The sequence below is a fragment of the Dipodomys merriami genome, unplaced genomic scaffold (assembly GCF_024711535.1).
Source record: "Dipodomys merriami isolate MVZ:Mamm:240054 unplaced genomic scaffold, mDipMer1.0.p SCAF_2, whole genome shotgun sequence".
NCBI classification, from domain to species: domain Eukaryota; kingdom Metazoa; phylum Chordata; class Mammalia; order Rodentia; family Heteromyidae; genus Dipodomys; species Dipodomys merriami.
Genome location: NW_027203381.1, coordinates 30,589,045 through 30,611,021, shown reverse-complemented (window position 1 = coordinate 30,611,021; position 21,977 = coordinate 30,589,045). Strand labels below are relative to the sequence as shown.

At 35.1% G+C, this 21,977-nt stretch overlaps 1 protein-coding gene across 5 annotated transcripts in view; it reads right to left on the bottom strand.

Moving 5' to 3' along the window:
* Positions 1–21,977, bottom strand: part of Nol4 (nucleolar protein 4) — a 276,155-nt gene that overhangs the window by 155,374 nt on the left and 98,804 nt on the right. The gene's annotated exons all lie outside the window — the stretch shown is intronic.

Genomic DNA, 21,977 nt, shown 5'->3' with positions numbered 1-21,977 from the left:
TAAAATAAAGAATAAAGGTGCTATATATTCACAATGGAATTCTATTCATCCATCAGAAAGAATGACAATGAACCATTCCTAAGGAAATGGAAAGACTTGAAGAGGATTATGTTAAGTGAGATAAGCCAGACCCCCAGAGAAGCACAGTTTGCATGGTTTCCCTCCCTAGTGGGAAAACTGCCTATAAATCTGGAAGTAAACACACCGGGTGGCACCCAAGCAGTTATAAATGAATTAACTGACGTATAATAGACTCAATGAAGATTTCAAATAGCGTAATTCTTCAGAAAGACTTAAGTCACAGTCTAACAAAATGAGTACCTGGAAATGGGTAATCACCAGGGGGTAGGGGCAAGAGGAGAGGGGAAGAATGAGTAGAATGCAGGCAAGAATGCATTGCCTATGCCAGAGAACTGAGAAAACTAAGCCGAAGGGGTGGGTTGAAAAGGGTGAAGATGCTGAAGGGATGACACAGATCAAGATGTTCTGAATACATAAATTGCTTTGTCAAATGGCAATAGACTCAATGCATAGCCTTAAAAAAATAAGAAAAGTGAGGGAAAGGGGTTGAGGGGAGGGATGGGTAAGAATGTAAAAGAGGGTGACATTGACCAAGAGGCACTGCATTCATAAATTGCTCTATTGACTGGTGACTCCTTTGTACAACTACTTAAAGAAAATAAAAATATATTTTGCAAAAGAATAGAGGTTCTATGTAAATGCAGAAAGATGTCCACCCTGTCTGTTCCATGAGTTTGTGCTTCCCAGATGCTCATTAGGATTTTTTTCTTCAGAAAATAAATTCAAACTTAGAGGGATGTCTAAGGCTGATATGCCTTAATAGGGCTGATTCATATAGATTAAACTAAGGTTTATGTAAAGCCAACAGACTTTTATTATTGTGTGGCACTCACTTGAATGTCACGATATAAAAACATCAAAGAGAACATAATAACTAATTAGTAGTAAACACGGAGATTTAGCTTAGTCATTAGTTCAGGGTGAATATTTGAAAGATGTTTAATACTGAATGAACAAAATACCTTCATGTTGATTCTGACATTGGTTGCTAGGAAAAATATAAGAGTTACTGCCAACATTCAAACATGGACTTTGTTGCAGGAGAGGGGGAGAAAAGAAAAGTACTTTTAGTCTGTTATGTACTAGACTTTGAACTACAGACAGCTCATGTATTCTTTGGAGGAATACATCATGCATAGCCCACCTTAAGAGATGGTGCCAGCAACAAATCAAAGAAAGATTGGACAAATGGGATTGCATAAAACTGCAGAACTTCTACCTGGCAAAGGACATAGCTAGCAAGATCAATAGAAAGCCCACAGATTGGGAGATCTTCACTAGCCAGACAACAGACAAGGGTCTCATATCTAAAATATACTTGGAACTCAAAAAATTAAATCCCCCAACAACAAATCCTCAAAGAAACAACTGCCTGATAGATAAGTGTGCTAAAGACTTAAAGAGAAACTTCTCTGAAGAGGAAATAAGAATGGCCAACAGACACATGAAGAAGTGCTCAACCTCTCTAGCCATAAAAGAAATGCAAATCAAAACAACATTGAGATTCCACCTCATCCCAGTTAGAATGACTAAAATTAAGAACTCTGATAACAACAGATGCTGGAGAGGATGTGTTCAGAAGGGAACCCTACTGCATTGTTGGTGGAGTGTAAACTTGTTCAACCACTTTGGAAAGCAGTATGAAGGTTCCTCAAAAGATTCCAAAGAGCTCCCCTATGACCCAGCAATCCTACTTTTGGGCATTTACCCAAATGATCACAAACAAGACCATCACAAACAAGACCATACTAAAGCTACCAGCACAACTATGTTTATTGCAGCATTATTTACCATAGCTAAGATATGGAACCAACCCAGATGCCCCTCAGTAGATGAATGGATCAAGAAATTGTGGTATATTTACACAATGGAATTCTATGCCTCCATCAGAAAAAATGACATTGCCCCATTTGTTAGGAAATGGAAAGACTTGGAAAAAATTATATTAAGTGAAGTAAGCCAGGCCCAAAGAAACATAGGTCCCATGGTTTCCCTTATTTGCAATATCTAGTATATGTCTGAGTCAAGCAGAAAAGGTCAGATAAGATGATGTTAAGCGAAATGAATCCCAAGATAAGGACACAAGTGTTTTTTTTCTTTCTTGCTATTGCTTCTAACATATTTATAAGGTACCATGTGCTTTTTTTGTTGCTTTGTATATCCCTCCCCCATGGTATAACCCCTATTTTCACTTTATTTGATGTTGGTATAATTTGTGGAGGGGAAGGGAAAAAACAAATTGTTTAAACATGGATATAGGTGGACCCATTGTAACAATGAGATATACAAGCCACTATGTCGAAAAACGAACTTTACAATTTAGGTGGGGAGGGAGAGTGTAGTTGTGGAGGTGGGAAGGAAGTGATGGTAGGGGAAAACAAACAATGCTTAATAAAAAATGTACTCATTACCTTGCTCATGTAACTGTAACCCCTCCTCTGTACAGTATTCTCACAATAAAAAAAACTTATTTAAAAAAAAGAGAGATGGTGTTCAGGAAATCACGGAAGTTCAATGGGTGTTCTGAGCATGTTTGTATCATGCTTATGTATCATGTAATCATGAATCACATTACTGAGTTATTATTATGTTGGCCTAAAGAGGATGAGCATTTTGCTGCAGTCCTAAACAAAACCACAAAAATATTTGCTCCTAAAACCATGCATCAAGGTAAAAGAATAGCCATTTTACCAGATTATCTCTTGTTTTTTTCTACGTTGCAGAGTATTTTACCAGAACATTATACATTCATATTGTACAGGGATCATAACATTATACATTCACATTGTAAAGGGATCATAACCTCTGTACTGGTATTTAGACAAACTAAGCAGTGAGTAAGCAATGAACATTACATATTGCTTCCCTCTTTTAATATTTGTAGAAACATTTCTTCAATAACAGAAAAATAATAGTGTGGTATTTATAATGACACACACACCAAAATGACATTAAGTTTACCAACATAAGGATAAAGATTTAAAAAGAAACATGGAAAAAGGGCAATAAAGATAAAACTAAATAAGGAAAATGGCTAAAGAAAAAATAGGAAAAACTGAAATAAGAAATGGTAATGTCAGACTGTTAACCAGGCTCAGGTGGCTCACACCTGTAATCCTAGCTGCTCAGGAGGCTGAGATCTGAGGATCATGGTTCAAGGCCAGCCCGAGCAGGAAAGTCCATGAGACTCTTATCTCCAATAAACCACACAGAAAACCAGAAGTGGTGCTGTGGCTCAAGTGGTAGAGTGCTAGCTTTGAGCTGAAGAGCAGAGGGACAGTGCCCAGGCCCAGAGTTCAAGACCCACAACCGACCAAAAAAGAAAAAGATTATAATACCAATAATAAACACAAGAAATTTCAATTGAAACACCTAAAAAAAGAGGGGCTAGGAATTCCGAAGATAATAAAGAATACTTATTGAACACTTCTGAGAACTATGTAAGTTTATCACTATCTATGATAGACCCTTGAACTGAAGTAAATATAGAAGCCTCACCTGAAGGGGAACTTAGAGAAGCAGAGCCTTCCATGAGGCAGGAATCTTACCACTGTCCTCTGCTAGAACTTCATAAATTAGCTAGAGGTACAAAGCTTGACTCTTCTTCATAAATATGCTACAGAAGAAATACCTGCCATTCCCATTCCATTGCTCATTTTAATTTTTTTGAAATTCCTAAGAGACAGATTTAATCTGGTTCCTATGCACCTATGCACAGTTTGAAAGGAGGTTATCATCTGGTTTTCCACAAATAGAAACAATAAGTTCAATTTTCCTCAAATATCTAGCACAAATTTATATATGAAAATTAAAATAGGCAGGTGGATGGAAAATATGTCATTATTATATTGTCATAGAAGGAATTCACAAGGACATTCATAGCAAGAATACTGCATATTCACGTAAAAAATTCAGTACATCCAGAATGAAATGATTTAAATATTTCAAGAGAATGTAAATTGCAAGTCAAAAAGATTAGCTTACAGAACTGTTTAGATATTAAATCTGTCATGTAAATTATCAATCATCCCTCAATCAATTTTATATCATAGAATTAAGACAAGAAGTTATTTACTGATACTACCTTGCTTTCTCTGTTGATTTTGAAGGCTTGCTTCTGAATGAACGAGTCAGATTTATTTGTCTTTCATACATTTCTCCTCTCGCTTGTTCCTCTATACATTCCTGGGTAAGACATAGGCAAATGAAGAACTGGACCCAAATGACGTGAGTTTTAGAAAAAGGACATTACCCTTCCTAGACCCAAAAGGAATGATCAATTGATGGGATATGCAGCTGAAAAGACAGCAACCAAGGCATTGCCAGAAGCCATTTCCATTGCTCAGGAAAAAGAGTAAGAGCATACAGCAAATGCTCTATGTGTTGTCTTAAGTGTTTGGCGAAAATGTCAAAGACTTGGTCTCTGGGATGGTGCTATTTGGAGGGGGTAAAAACGTTAGGATAATGGGCTTAACTGGGATATATGTACTTTGGTCATGGGGGAGGTGTCTCAGGAGAGAGACCGGCCCCTGGCCAGCGCTCTATCTCTACTTCTCCGGACAGGAGGGAGGCATGCTCCAGGATATTCATGCCCCTCACCTTTCTTACCTGGCATAGTCATTAGATGCCCAAAGCAATGGATATGCGAGATCAAAGAAAATGATGAAAACTGGGAGCTGAATAATCCTTTTTTCTCTTATAAGCTATTTTTCTCCCTGTATTTTATTATAGTCATAGAAATCTGACTAAAATACATGTCTTTGGGGAGGGGGGCTGGTCCTGGGGCTTGAACTCAGGGCCTGAGCACTGTCCCGGCTTTCTTTTTACTCAAGGCTAATGCTCTAACCCTTGAGCCACAGCACCACTTCCGGCTTTTTCTGAGGAGTTTGTTGGAGATAAAAGGCTCACAGATTTTCCTGCCTGGGCTGGCTTTGAACTGAAGTCCTCAGATCTCAGTCTCCTGAGTAGCTAGAATTACAGGTGTGAGTCACTGGCACCCAGCTTAGTATATACTTTTATAGGTATCAGTAGTGAACAAATATTTTGCATTACCAAAATAAACTAAAGAGTCTTTACTATCCTACTACTCAATAAATAGGTTAAAATCTATCTATCTATCTATCTATCTATCTATCTATCTATCTATCTATCTATCTATCTATCTATCTAATTTTATATTTTTGCCTCCCATTAACGCTTTGACTCACCCCCAAAATATATGTGTAAAGTAAAATATATAAGATAATTTAAGCAAAATTTGCCAATCTTATATTGACAGTAAAATTTGTGTGAAAGGAAAAAGAAAGAGTTAAATTAAAGCAAGCCGAGACTTTTGCTTAAGTATTAACAATGTAGACATAATTCAGGTCTGACATTTCAAGCCCGAGTTTTTGTATCTGTTACTTTGGTCAATCATAAGGAATTTCTCTCCCAATTGAAAAATGTTTATATATTCCCTTATCAACATTAATGTAAAGCAATAACATAAACATTATTGCTTCCAGATAATATATGTTGTTTATTACTTGATATATGTATATATTATTTATACTAGTACTGTGTTCTTATAATTGTAAGGATGAATTATTTTCTCCCAAAGTGAAATTATTTTGCCTAAAAGCAATACAGTTTTAGCAGTTTTACAGAGCTCATTATAATTCTGACACTAAAGTATAGGAAAGAATTCCATTATGTAGTTTAAAACTGGCATCTCTTTATCCTTACCACACAAGGACTGATGATTAAATGATTGGTGTACCTAGTGTTTGTAAAGACATAATAATTACAAGGCATAATAATCATCATATGAAATCCAGTATAAACTATTAGAATGCAATCACATCCTGTCACTTTAAAACATAAAAGTTTTACTTTCATTGGTTCAGGATACACATTCTTGAAGGATCAAATGAGTCCAAAAAAATTGAAGCAGGGACCATTCAGCTAACTATTATACCTTTTGCTGCCTTATCACATTATTTAATTTTTAATAAAGCAGTGAAAGAAACAGATAAAATGAAGAGTGCAGCAAAAGGTAGGCATTAACATCAAGAGCAAATGTCATTATGATCATACCTCTATTTGTGAGACTAGCTAGAATCCCAGAGCCGAAGCTCTTTGCCATCTTCCACATCTATCAAGATATCATAAAGTCTTGGGAACTATATCCTCTCTTCTTTCAGGAGTTCATGTGATATGCTGTCAGAAATAATTGCCAAATCTGACATCTAATCAATCATAAATGGAACTGTTATTTAAGGGTGAGAAACTAGAATATATTTTACCCTGGTAGGTTAGCATGCATGTCAAGATATGAAATATCCAACTTTTGTTTCTCAGTGATTATTGCCTTGAAAACTGCTCTTTGACAATCTCAATTTCCCAACAAATATACCGTAACATGCATCATATTAGATGAAAGGCATACACATTATCTGTGGAGTTTTTATATATTCCACAGTATAAGCAATTGACTTATAAGCAATATAAGTCAATCATGATATACATTCTGTAATTTACACTTATCACTGATTTCCCCAGTGTTAAAAAACTAAATAGAACTCAAGTATATTCCCCATTTTGTATTCATAGGAACTTACTATAATCATTCCAATGTATAAAAGTTCAAAAAATGTAAATATATTCCCTATGCCATTTTTAATCCCGAAAGGGAAAAATGACTACCATATATCCTTTAATCTATACACAAAGAAACATAAGTCCCTGGTTTCCCTTATCTGCAATAACTAGTATATGACTAGGACAAGAAGAAGAGGTCAAAAGCTACTATGTACATATGACCATATAACCTGATGCTAAACGAAATGAACCCCAAGATAGTACTTATAGTGTATTATGTGATTTATTTTTGTTTCTTTGTATGTTCTTCCCCCATGGTACAACCCCTGATGTCACTGTATTTGATTCCAGTGTCCTGCATCTTGTATATACATTTTTCTAATTTGGGAAGGGGAAGGGAAATAACAAAATGCTAAACTAAGGATACATGATGACCCATTGTAATAATGAGATGTACAAGACAGTATGCTGAAAACGTACTTTTCAACTTTGCAGGGGGGAGGGTGGAGGGGAGGGGAAGGGATGGTAGGGGAAAAACAAAGGAGGGTGTAGTAATGCTACCTTGCTCATGTAACTGTAAACCCTCTATACAGTATCTTTACAATAAAAATATATATTAAGAAAAAAACCAAACATTTAATTTAATTTTTAATCCTAAAAATTTAGATGGAATTAAAGATGCAGGCAACAAAGAAAAGATACACTCCCACCTATATGAACTAGTTAATTTAAAGTATGTGTACAAATGAAAGATGCTGGCAGAAATTTGTTATCAGTGGACCTCTAGTGGTTATCTGAGTAAATGATGAATTTACTAGTTTCTCTTACTGTCTATCTCAGTATAGTGTTCCACAATTTGACTTCTGATAGCCACAATGCAAACAGTTATAAATATGAGTACTACAAGATCACAAAAAATACAACTAGCTCCCTAGGTAAATTGACCACAATCAGATAAAATTATATATTTACATTAAAATGTCTTCATATACTTTAAGACTACAGATTTCCATTTTTATTCTCTTTCATTTCACATGAATTGAAATAAGTTGGGGTTTTCTTGACATGAAGATGGTTTTGTCCATATGGAAATATGGGAGGAGAAGAAGTAGGGAGCCAACATCTCTATTTACTTTCACAGTAGAAGGAAGCAAACATTGATTTTGAGAATGATGGTCACAGTCCTATTTCAAAATGAATCAGCTCACAGAAATTCATGAGTGCATAGAAACTAGAATCTCATTAAAAGGAAAATGTCTCAAGTGAAGTTAATTTTCCTCTTAAATTTAACTGCCTGAGAATCCCTTTTGGTCCTTTGCTGTTCTATGACAGTTGTCAAAATGCAAAGAATATCTTCAAGCAGCATCAGTCCTGAAATGAAACTAGACAATAAAATGTGATTTGTGGCACCATGACACATGCCCTCAATGCTACCACTTTTACAGTTCAATTATGTCCCATTAAAAAAATGGTGTGTTCATTTGCCACCCGTAAGCCACTCATTTTTAAAACACAAGTGAATAAAAACACAAAATCACTCAGTAAGTCCTGTTCAATGCAACACGTTTTATTTGTCCATAAAACTTTTCACCCAGTGACAGGATATTTTATACTGTTCTTAAGATTCTGTGACATACAGGACAACATGGCAATCTTAATTCACATAAGTATATTCCATGCTGTGCACAAAATGGTGTATTTTTCTGTTGATAATGTGTGACTGTATAGTGATAAGTCAGTATGAAAACAATAATGCAACTATACACATATGAGAGCAAAACTTACAGCAAACATTAATTTTAAAACATTTGTTTTCAGATGTGGCATTGGCTCAAGCCTGTAATCCTAACTACCTGGAAGACAGAAATGAGGGGATCAAGATGTGAAGCCAATCTAGACAATAAAGGTCATGAGACTCCATCTCAGTGTCATGTGCCTGTCATCCCCAGTAACAAGAGGAAACACAAGTAAGAAAGTTAGAGCCCAGGCTGACCACACAGAGCAAGATCCTTCCTCAAAAATAACTATCACAAAAAAGGATTGTAGGAGTGGCTCAAGTTGAAATTAAATCACCAAAACAAGCAAAAATAACAAAAAAAAAAAAAAACTTCTGTGATCGGGAAAGGATTTTTCCATAATTGTATAAGTTCACTACCAGTGGCTCATGTCTGTAATCCTAACTATGCAGGAGGCTAAGATCTGAGCCATGAGATTGTTACCTAAAATTAAGCACCAAAAAAGCAGGAATTGGAGCTGTGATTCAAAATATAGATCCCTAGCCTGGAACACAAAGGTTAAGGATCCAGATTTCAACACAAGAACAGGGGGAAAACATAGTTTCAAAATCATAATAGAAACAATGTTCAATTTCCTAAAAGGTATCCAAAAAATGAAAGACAGTGGATTAAGATAATCAGCCAAAAGGAGCGAAGATTCAAGTGAAGCTCAAGGCATGGTCATAACTGACCTCTGCTTCAAATTTGATCATCTTTATTATTAATATATACTTTCCATCAACTTCAGTGTACAGAAAAAGAGGCAATTTTCTTTACCATGGAAGTGAAATTTTGCTACCATTGCTAATGCGGAAGGGAAATTTAGGATTTGCAGTGATTTCCAGCTAAGACTTAATCTTTTTTGTCAGATTCGATCCATCACTACTCCTCAATTCCCATTTGCTAGACGACTCAATGTCATAAAATTTTGTGAAGCCTGGCCAAAAAGGGAGGGTCGGAGGAGAAACTAGATTAGTTCATTCTCTTTCACTCTCCTGTTGAATGTACTGATGATATCACAACTTTGAAAGTTTCCTGGAAGCAGGTAGACTCAACCCAGCCACGTAGACTCTGCCAGTTCACCAGATCTCTAATCTACCTTTCTCTGCTATGCCACCCTATGCCAGCAACATAGCTGAGATTTTCCTTTGTTTCTGAATACTTCACACTCTCAGCACTGAATTGTGCAGGTACCATTTTGGATAAAACCCCCCTCCATGTAGCTTCCATTTGTATCTGACAGTATGTTGGGACTACTCGCCCACTCATCCCACCAGACTTTTCTCAATAAATATTTCATCTGTCCAAGCATTTTGGCTACTATGACTGCACTATTAAGTTTTTTTGAAAGAGGAAAGAAAAGTTATGCAATTGTTCATTCTGCTTTAACATTATTTATTCATTTGTACTTCTAAGCATTGGTCTCTTTTATTCACTATTTAAATCTAAAGTTTTAGCATTCTATTCTATGTCTGGATCGTGCAAGTGGAAACTATGGTTTTCTATGCTTTAAATTATAAATAGGTACATAAGCACTAAAAAAAAAACAAGCAAGCCGGGCGCCGGTGGCTCACGCCTGTAATCCTAGCTACTCAGGAGGCTGAGATCTGAGGATCGCGGTTCAAAGCCAGCCCGGGCAGGAGAGACTGTGAGACTCCTATCTCCAATAAACCACCAGAAAACCGGAAGTGGCGCTGTAGCTCAAGAGGTAGAGCGCTCGCCTTGAGCTGAAGAGCTCAGGGACAGCGTCCAGGCCCAGAGTTCAAGCCCCACGACCAACAAAAAAAAAAAAAAAAAAAAAAAAACAAGCAATCTTCTATGTCACACTGAGTGTGAGCACAGTTCATATGGAAAGCCTTGGATTTGGTTTGAAGATGTGGTGTGTATGATAACTATTCTTACTTTAATATCAAAATGCTACCCACTATACTCTAATTGATTATAAGCGCACTCTGTTGTTTGAATGTTGAACTCTTTGTACCGTTTGTCACCTGTAAACTGTTGTTCCTCCTCTAGATTTCTGTCATTTCCTCTAAGAGGCATCTTCAGCTCCTCTATCCCAGTTAAACCACTGCCAGGGTTAAACTCTCCCTAGGCTCCCTTTCTTCACAATAGTTAAGTATTGTGTATCTAGTGTTGTGAAGGGGTCAAACGCCTCTCAACTATATTATATATAGCTCTCACAGTAGAAGTCCCTTTTCTGTTTTGAACACTACTAAAACCTCAGCAACTCATGTTGCTCTGTTACCTGTAGGAGGTCAGTAATATTTGTTGTGAATGATGATGTTGTTGCATTGGTTTCTACCATGGACTCTGAGATATTATGCAGGCTAATATTACCCTTAAATGTCACTAGGAAGCTCCTTCATTAACCTCTGAGAAACAGTCTACAGCAGGACACAACCTATGACACAAATTGGGGATGGAAACATTTAGTCCTATTAAACACTCTGCTGCTCTGTTCACAATCACATCTGCATCTATCATTCTATAAATAACAATTCAGAAACTATTCTATAAAAAAGTCATCCTAATCTCTTGTGTAACAAGATAAAGTATAACTTTATGTAAAGAAAATGAAATACAGGGGGCTGGGAAGGTGGCTCAGTGGCAGAGCGCTTGCCTTGCATGCATGAGGCCCTGGGTTCAATTCCTCAGCACCTCATAAGCAGAAAAAAAAAAGCCAGAAGTGGCGCTGTGGCTCAAGTGGTAGAGCGCTAGCCTTGAGTTGAAGAGATGAGGCACAGCGCTCAGGCTGAGTTCAGGCCCCACGACCCGATCCCCCCCCCAAAAAAAAAAGAAAGAAAGAAAATGAAATACAGAAATAAAAAAAATGGAGTATAACTCACCACCTTAATTGTTAAATGGCATGATGGTTATTACTTTTTATCACTACTACAGTTCAAAAATTATTTTTCAAAATATTTCAAAATATGCAGGATAAATTTTATTTCCCAGGGGCTGGGAAGGTGGCTCAGTGGTAGAGTGCTTGCCTTGCATGCATGAGGCTCTGGGTCTGATTCCTCAGCACCACATAAGCAGAAAAAGCCGGAAGTGGTAGAGTGGTAGAGTGATAGCCTTGAGCTGAAGGGCTGAGGGACAGCGCCCAGGCCCAGAGTTCAGGCCAGGTGACCAGCAAATTAAAAAAAAAAATATTTCCCAGATTCACATTTTAGCTTCTTTTAAGAAGGTAAACTTTGGTCCTTAATTCATATATGTAAATGGAGAAGCTAGCCTAGTTATAGATTCGCTAGCAATCACAGTCATTACACAAAAATTTTGTTTAATGGCAACTAATTCTTTTATAAACTCTAATTCACTGAGTATAAAGTCTCCAAGTCACAATCATACAAGCACTTACTGATACTCAGTGGTCCAGTTTTGTTCCATTCAACAATATAAAGAATTCTAATGGATAACATTAAATGTTCTTTTGGACTTTGGTGTTTTACTTCAAAAGTTTACTTACATTTAAGTAGGGCTGAATATCTCAATTATAATATCTCCACTATAATTCTACTTTCCATATTTTATCAGCATTCATTTTATTTAAGCTTTTTATTGTGAAAATACTGCACAAAGGGGTTACAGTTACATGAGCAAGGTAATGAGTACATTTCTTATCCATCATTGTTGCCTCCTCCTTTGTTTTTTCCCCTACCATCCCTTCCCTCCCACCTCCTCAGCTACATCCCCTCACCCCCACCCCCAAGATAGGTACACAAGTTGTCTTTCTTCCTTGCTATTGTTTCTAACATATTTATAAGGCACCATGTGATTTTTTTGTTGCTTTGTATGTCCCTCCCCCACGGTATAATCCCTGTTTTCACTGTATTTGATGTTGGTATAATATGGGGAGGGGAAGGGAAAAAAAACAAAGTCTTTAAATAGGGATACAGATTGACCCATTGCAACAATGATATGTACAAGACATTATGTCAGCATTTATTTTATACATATATTTAGTGGCTACATGTATTCATTGTTAATTAAAGTCTGTCCTTTAAAAACATGCAACTTGAGCATTATTTAAGTATCTTGTATACTTTCATGTAGAAAAGTGGTACTCTGTCAAAAGTATATATTCAATCCTAATTTATGCAAAGCAACGTGGAAATGCTATAAAATACTTATAAGGCAAGATCATCATTGGCATGAGAGATAATCATGAATGAAAAGTATTTTTCTTCTACCTCCTACCAAAGCTTGCGCTCATTATTTTAGAATAAAGCAGAGTAAATGAAATGAGAAGATTCAAAATAATGAATGTAGTGAAGGAAGCCAGTCACAATTCTTTATTGTCCTTTTCATACAAAAGAAGAATGAGGAGGAATAAAAGAAATTGTCAAAAGCCAATTACATGTTTAACAGATGAAAGGAAATAGGAATTTTAAATACAGAGCAATTACTGTCAAAAGATATTATTGAAATAAACATAACTTAAGTTTGCTACTCCTTCTCAGAAAGCCAGAGACAATGGATTTAAACAGCTAAAAATAATATAGCATGGTCTGCATTGTGAGGTAGAAACAAAGAGGACATATTCATGAAAAGAAAGGTATGGGAAAACATATAAGTAGTCATTAGAGACAGAGTTAAAAGCAGAGGCTGTATCTAAATATTAGTCAGAATATTAATTCGTTGTTCCTATTATAAAATCATGATGGATACCAGTAGTTCACCCCTACAAACCTAGATACTCAGGAAGCTGAGGACCAAGGATTGCTGTTGAAGCCAGCCTGGGCAGGAAAGCCAATGACACTCTTATCTCCAATTTACAAAGAAGTGGAAGTGGAGATGTGGCTCAAGTTGTAGAGGGCTAGCACTGAGTATAAAAGCTCTGGGACAGAACCAAGGCCCTGAGTTCAAGCTCCGTAGCAGGCATACACACAAAAAAATCTTGAAGGCATGATCAAGTCTGTATGGGACAAAGCATGTAGACAAACATTGATTATAGCATGTAACAAATTCAAATTCAGGTCAGGACTGACAGTTTGCATTTATAATCCCAGCTACTGAGGTGGTAGAGATTGGGAGGATTATAGTTCAAGGGCACAACAAAGTTAGCAAGACTACATCTCAACAAATGAAATAGGCTTGCTAGAACACACTTGTAATCTAGCTATGTGGAAACATCAGAGTCCCTGGACACAAATTAACCAAAGGAAAAAAAATATGTGCAGGAGGTCCAACAGGTCAAATATCATACATGCAATGTACTGAGTTCAAACCCTAAAAAAAAAAAAAGAAAAATCTCCTTAAAAATAAAAATGTAATGCCAGCAGAGTTATGGCGTGGTAGGTGGGAACTCACATTTGTACACCCTGAGCTTGAGAACCAGACAGGCTATTCTAGTCCTGTTCCAACCACTGGTGAGTTGTGGTGATAATCTACTAATTCATTAGCCTCAATTTCTTTATCTGTACCAGGAAAATAGTGACAGTACCAACATGCCTACCATTATTTGGAACACTTATGAAGCTAATTCTTCAAACAGTGCCTGGCACAGACTAAGCCATCCAAAAAATTTTAAGTGTTATCACCACCTGTTCTCATTTTCTGTTACAAAGAGCTTTTCAAATAATTTGATATTCGATGATGGAGAATTTAGATATTTTTTCCACTGCCACGAAAAGAATTGTACACATGATATTTCAGTTAATATTAATACTGATACTGTAACATACTTTTGGAGAAGAGAGTATTTGTTCACCAAGACTAGGATTAGGGCACTTGCATAAAATTATTTTGTACATTTACTCCACTATACCTAAAACATTAATATGGTTTTCTTTGGTTGCCTTCTTGCAGATTTGAATGGAGATAGAGCTAAGCAAGCAGTGCTGAGTTGTACTTTTCATTCTGTAGCGTGCTACGACTCTGTTCTCCAAGACATGACTGTGCTAAGGCAATAGTGATGTTAAGTAAAATAAATATTGTTCTAAGAGATAGGCTGATCGAGAACAACTGACAAAACAATAAACTCTCAAAACTGTGAAATATGTATGGGCATTTAAAGTTGCCAGAAATATAATGACTCTGTTGTTGAAGGAAATCAACCAGTATTTCAGAACCTCGAGATAAACATGAATATCTCTTGAAGGATGTGGCAATTATTATTGAACAGTGAAATGTCTCCCCCACTTCCCAAACTATGTACCTACACATGTATTTAAACATCTATCCATCCAAGGTTGAATACTGAGAGTTTATGTTGCCTTCTTACTGAGCTAACATTATCATATCACAACTACGTTATTGTTCCATCACTATTGGGTATATTTGGTATAAGGAACCCAATATATATCTAAAGTTGGGTGAGAAAAATTGAGTCTGAGAATTGTGTGTACTTTTAGTATACAAATAAAGTAGGAGAACAAATTTTAAAACATTATTTCAATTCAGAAAATAGTTATAGCCTTCTATGCTGAGCACACTTGGCTCTAAAGGGAATATTCATAGATCTCTAAGATATATTTTGTTTCTTGCACCAAAGGCATGTACAGACAAGTGGAAAAGTGAGATGGAGAAAAACAATTGCATTACAAATTTATAATAAACATAATAAAATATCACTTCAATTCTCTTCTTCAATTCCCTCCAGCTGGTCTTTCTTTGGTAAACCCACAATCTAACTCTGATCCCTCTAAAACTATAAATATAGATTTTTGTGTTCTATGAGAAACTTAACTACATGCTGTAGTTGATTTATTGGTTTGCACAACTGTCATATAACACCACCTTCAAGGTCTATTCAACACTAAAATTATTGACTTACTAAATTGCCTACAGTCTAAAGCTATATTTTTCAAAGAGTAATATTCTCACTGATCCATACTAGCACAAGGAAAACATAAGCAAACACAGCATTTTGGTGGTTTTATGGCTGTTAAGAAATGATAGCTTAAGTAATATTACCAATAAGAAAAATAAATCAGAAAAATAGTTGCTCAAGATTTTCAAATAGGAAAACTAGTGGTTTAGATTCTACAATAAAACTAGGTAGATAAATTAAGGGGCATCAAGTATTTGAATAAATGCACAGAAAATATATTTTCATACTAAGAGACACACTCAATTTCAAGGAATGAAAGGTCTTTCACTTGTACCTTGGTTGTAACAGAATTATTCCAACTCTGGAAGGTGCTGGAACATTGAACACTAGACCTAGCAATCACTAGTAAATATCATTATAAAATAATGATAAACCTCAAGAAAAATACCTCAAAGTAACTAACTAACCCAGACGTGAATTCTAAATTAATTGGATAGTCTTTGCTGATCTGAGTAGATGCTCTAAGAATATACTAGACAAATTTATATGTTTTCTTGAAGACCAATGTCTAGGTAAGATCAGATTGGCCTCTTACATGTGACAAGATTAAGGATGTAAAACAAAATGAGCTAAGTCCCTAAAAAAAATCACACCTGTATAGAAAAGAAATAACTTATGCAATATAAGCCAAATGCCAAAAGGCAGAATTTTACCTTGAGGAAAGTAGAACAAACTTCTAAATAAAGTGACTATAAATGTAAGAGCATTTTAAATCAATACTTAACTAAGCAACTTTGTGCCATACTTATGTTAGAGAAGTTAAGCAAATTAGTCTTTTGTCTGCTTTGGAAACAAAGAAGTATTACTTAAAAGCAAGATAGAAAGATTAAATGCTTATGCACACACACATAAGCAAGCACACACACATAGCACAAATATTAGAAAAGAATGTGACAACCAAAATTTACTTCAACCCACAGCAATATTCCTTTATCGTCACCTGTTTTCTTTGTAAGAGCTAACTTTTTTTTTTACATTTCAATAAATTATGGTATAATTATTTACTGAGCAATTGACATAACCGGAGCACTACAAATGCTTCATCATTATAACAACATGGATTCATAAGCTCATGTCAATTAATCTGGCATTAGGAAAAATCAATTGATGAATTATCAGATAGGTATCATTTGCAGATAGCTTAAATCCAAAAATGTATTATAACTAAAAGTTGAGAGCACAACATTTTTAAGAACAAATTCTTCTTTGAAAGTAAGCTTTTTACTACATTTGTGTTTTATTTTAAGAAAAACCTCTTTAAGCAAAAGTTGCTATATGTAAAATTCCCTAAGCAATTCCAAATAAAGGAAAACAATCTTGTAGAACAAAGAAAATGACTTATACTAGACAACATATTTTCACTGGGGAACTTGGTGCTAGGCCTAAAAAGCATCTTAATAGCTTTGCTAATTAAAACTATCATAAAAATTAACCACTAAATTTAATTTCCTGTTAAGTCTGCTGTTTTACATAATTTTTTATTAAAACATGTTTTTATTAGATTTTCCTATTAAATGAAATGGTAACTAGAGGTTGCTTTTACCGTGGGTTTAGCTTTCATAATTACATAAAAGTATCCTATTCAACCAAGTTAGATGCAATCTTACTCAGGAGTCACATTATACTTAACTTTTGTTAAAATATAAGACAAACTTGCCTGTGGATATTATGCAGTAAAAAATGCATCTTGTTAATATGTGGGTTCTTAAGTTATTTGAAGGCTGTAAGTCTCATATCAATGATGGAAGAGTCTGAAAAATTCTTAAACCATTAGAGGGGCACTTTCAAACGTTATTAAACAACCACCATCCATGGCAACTGGCATTAATTATGGACACAGCAAATGAACACACACAGGACCTGGCATGTTAACTCTCATTAGAAGGTCACTGAGAAGGTGCTGGCCAAAGCAGCATTTGAAGATGAACTGCACCTTCAGGATTGGATCTCCCTCTTCTGACTGCTGCCTTGTGGACACTCCAGAATGCAACTGTGAAGAATAGCATCTAGACCATTGGCTCTCACACCTTTATCCTGTGGTACAGTCCTTGTCATCCCATCTCAGGTGTTACTGAGTGCCCTCTGTCACCAAGTGTCACATAGTGGTGTATTTCAGAATATTTCCCTCTGTTACTCTACAAACACTGCAAAAACAAGGGGTCACATTGCTCAAGATACATTGTATTCATAAGCTGCCACTTATGAACAGAAATTCCTCTGTACAAGCACTTAAAGAGAGTAAAAAATAATCCCTAAGTTACTCCATTGATTCAGTTCACACATTCCAATCAAGAGCCCGTATCAAGCTCTTCCAAGAGCACTGTGCTATAGGATATCATAAGCAAAATCACTGGAAATGAAATCTACAAAGAAACATACATTATTTTCAACTGCAGTCTTTTACTTTTAAACCTGATGAAGCTGAAGTGCAGTTTAGTACTTGTATATTTATGGCAAAAAAAGTGAAAGATACAATGAGCTGTAGTTTAAAAAATATAGAAATCTTTAGCTGATACTGAAATTGAATGTAATAAGGCACAAAGATTTCCTTACCAAAAACACTATTAATACAGAAAAATGAATTAAATTGATTTGTAGAAAATTGTGTTCCTATCAAATGAAGTCAAATGTACATGGTGATTTGAAATACTGTTTTTAAATGCAACATTTCTTTACCAGATACCTTTAATAAATAGTCTCAGATAACAAATAAATACATGGGCTCTTTTTAGAAAGCACACATCACAAGAAAGCAAGTAAGAGAAGGGAATATAGTTTATTACATTTGGTTTTAGGATCTGAAATTTAAAAGCAGAAAACTAAGTGAGACTTTCTCTTTCTAATCCATTTAAATTGATGGTGGAAGAGGGGTGTTTACTAATGAGTGAAAAGTTGAATAAAGGTTGCTTTGGGCTTTTAGATCTGGGGATGCACTTTAGAATTCCATGAGTCATTACCATTGCATAGCAAAGCTTTTTTTCTTAATAAGAAGCTTATGCCCCACAACACTTCCAAGAACCCGTCTACTAAAATAAGTAAGGTATATGACTTAACTAGTTTGAGGTAAAGCATTCTTTGAGACTTATTTAAAGTTTATATGAATGAGACTAAATAAAATAAAAATAAAATTTTATTATGAATGATAACAAATGCTTCCTTAGCAAAGATTGCATTATTTGTGCTTTATATTTTTACAGAATTAAGGTGCAATATAAAATTTAAATGAGCAAGAGAAACTAAATATTATATATTAATCTCAAAACATTAGTCTCATTACCATTTCTTCATTTGGGATTGTATCCTTCTGACTTTAATCATCAAGACCAGTGTAAGATATTTTTTCTTGTTGTCCCTTTTCCTAATAGTCACAGTGTACTTATGTTTGGTAACTGATGAACAGGTTGTAAATCTTTCCTAACAATATTGAAATGAAAACTGAAAAGTGGAGTTTTTAATCTATATTTTATATGATGTCCAAGAAAATATTTACATATCTATTTTATAATTATTGGGAATATCCTAATAGTGGAATTCAATTTCTTTTAGTAACATCTTATTCACTCTATGTGAATAAAGAAAAGAGAATATTTCCATTTAACTTCTAAAATTTTGTTTTGATTAGATTTCAGATAGACTAAACTGGAATTTCAGTCATGCAATAAGGTAAAAGTTTTTACTATGATTCCTCCAAAACCAAAATCCACTTGTGATTTGTGGATAAAGAAAACTGTCAAAATAAAACAAGGCTCTGTATCTATATTACCTGCTCTAATAACTACCAGGTATATGTTAGTTAAATTTAACTGAACATTAATTAAATTTCTGCAATATTAAAATGATAATAGCTCATCAGCACCATGATTCAAACACTTAATATCCACAGTGTACAATGACTACCATATTGGATAGTCCAATGACATAATTTCATCCTTGCAGAAAATCTAATTGGACCAAAATTTAAAATTGCTTTGTTTAATCCTCAGATCTCAACCTCCCGAGTAATAAGCATTAATAAGTAATAATACATACAGATATCTAGCTTACATTTGTTCCTACCATAGCTGCAGACATTATATGTGTCAAAGCTGATGTGAGGAAAAGTGGTACTATGATGCTAAAAGGATGCCAAGAAGTTGGTAAACCTCCTGAAATGCACAAGTTATAGCTAGTTCCAAGAAAGCATTAGGATTCAATAGTGCCAAAGCTGAGAAATCCTGGCCTACATTTCTATAGACCAGGATCATATTTAGCGTGTCTTCCAAAAGAAAATTTGTTGTATCCTAAGTCCTTACCTCCCCCTGACCAAATAAAGATTAGTATGAACCATCCTCCCGAGAAAACAAAACATCCCATGAGAATTCCCTACAAAGACATCCATAAATTAAAATGTTTTGTTATCATAAATTCTTGTTGTTTTAGAGGAAACATTCTTCTATTAGTGAGATGAACTTTAGATTATGTCTGATGTGAGGGATTCATAGCTTTTATTTTATTTTTTCATACCTTTGCATATATTTCTCTGCTTAAAAAAGTATTTTGAGATAAATAAAACAAGGCAAAGAACATGACACTAATTTTTGTAAAACAATGATAATATATTCTATGAATATATGTGAGGTGTATGTGAATACACAGGAAAATAATGATTTACATACTGGATACATACAAAGACTTACACAAGGAGAGTGCTCTTTATCAGGAGGAGCAGACATATGTGAAATGTACTTTACAAATATAATTGTGGTGGAAAGTTACGTTTTAAATGTTTAAATAGCAGAGCATTTACAAACCATCTGAAGTGGAGCAAATGAAAGTGAAATTAAAAGCATGAGAAGATTTATTAGGTAATATGATATTTCCATTCTAGAAGAGGCAATGCTAATAAGTGAGAAAATAATGACAGTTTCATAAAGTATTAAATCCGCTGGAAAAAGTTAACAGGAGATAGGTAAAAGGAAACAATCTCTTACAGACATCCTTTTATAGTGGCCAGGGCTGGGACAGGGAAATTTGTAACTCATCTGGGTTCAGATGGTACTGAAAGCAACATGAAAAAACGGGATCAAAGCACTGAGTGTAATTAGATCATTACTAACTCCTTCCAAGGCTTATGGGACAGACTATGGATAAGGAACCCACCAAGAGAGCTGAAGAAGAAAGCCCACTTGGAAAGAAAGGCAGTGTTTCCTTTAACTCTCAGTATTGATGAACATAAAAGACTAAGGACTGACTGAGGAACTGGCTACAGGAAATCTGTGAATCTTTCCAAAGCTATATGAAAAGGATGAAAGTTTGGTTACCTGAGATGTGCCAAGAGGATGCAGAAATAAAAGGTCAGGGCAAGGTCAGGACAAGTCTTCCAGTGTCACTGGAAGGTAAGATGTAGGGGTGTGTAGTCAGATGTGGCTGTACCACCTCCATGAAGGCTCCATCTTCATGAATACTACTAACACTCTCCATCCTCTTGTGGAGATACAGCGTCCCTCCCCTGCAGTGTAGTAACAACATGACATGCTGGCAGACTAGGCCCTCACCAGATCTGTGCTCAGGTCTTTGCCTTTCCACCTCCAGAATGGTGAAAGATAAATTTCTGTTCTTTTTAAATTATTTGAACTCAGGTATCTTGCATCCATAACATATCATGACAAGGCACAATGCCCAAGAGTACTATTTGAAAATATCCACAGCTGGCAAATACATATATATATATATATATATATAATATATGTAATATTCCCAAACATGCCTTTTCCATTGCATTAGCTATTGCATGTAACACCAAGTCATATATGAACTGATAATCATTATGCCCTTCTTTTCTCATAACTCAATTCAATAAAACATCGACATTTTTACACTAATCTAAAATGAGAAAGAAAAAGTTCTCTTTTTCTTAGATTTTTGAATAGTTAAACCCAAAAGTAACTTAAACATTTATAATGTAAACATAATGCAAACTTAAAATCTAGGAATACAACACTCAATCCTTAATAACAAACATCAGAGAAATCAACAAAGTTTATTTTTCCCTAACTACAGATGTAGGCATGAAACAAACCAGTCAAAAAGATCAGCAAATAGATCAATTATAGGAATAATAAGTTAGTTTCCTTCTAATTATAACCTTCCTTTTTTAGCCACTATAATCCAGATAGGATACATTATTTCTACCCTTAATGTGTTCATTAAAATGGCAATAAAACCTACAGTTTCCAAGACTTTTGCAAACATCAGGCCATCAATTGTCACCACCATGTCTCTTTCTCTGTACTTCTTTTCTACAAGTATAGTGGATGACTAAAAAAGTCATCAAGATTTTAGAATAAGACATCACATTTCTTTACTTAAAATAAAATAGCTAAGATTGGTAGCAAAATATATGCTCATGTAGCAAAACCACTCTGGAAAAATCATCACTTAGTATCTACTCCATTTTTGTCACACCTTGATCTTTACCCAAAAGAAAAACACTCAAATGTTTTAATCAGATATAAGATGTAAACTCTTCAGTCAAAAAAAATGGCCAAAGAAACCAAAGCTACAAATCATATCACAGAAACCCAAACGACAGTCCTCTAGCATTCCTCTAACACCTTGAAAATTTGAGAAATAAAACATGGATGCATTTGGATTTCAATGTTATAAGACACAGTCAGTTTAGATTTGAACATACGAATTAAATTTAAAAGCAATAAAATGGATGACCT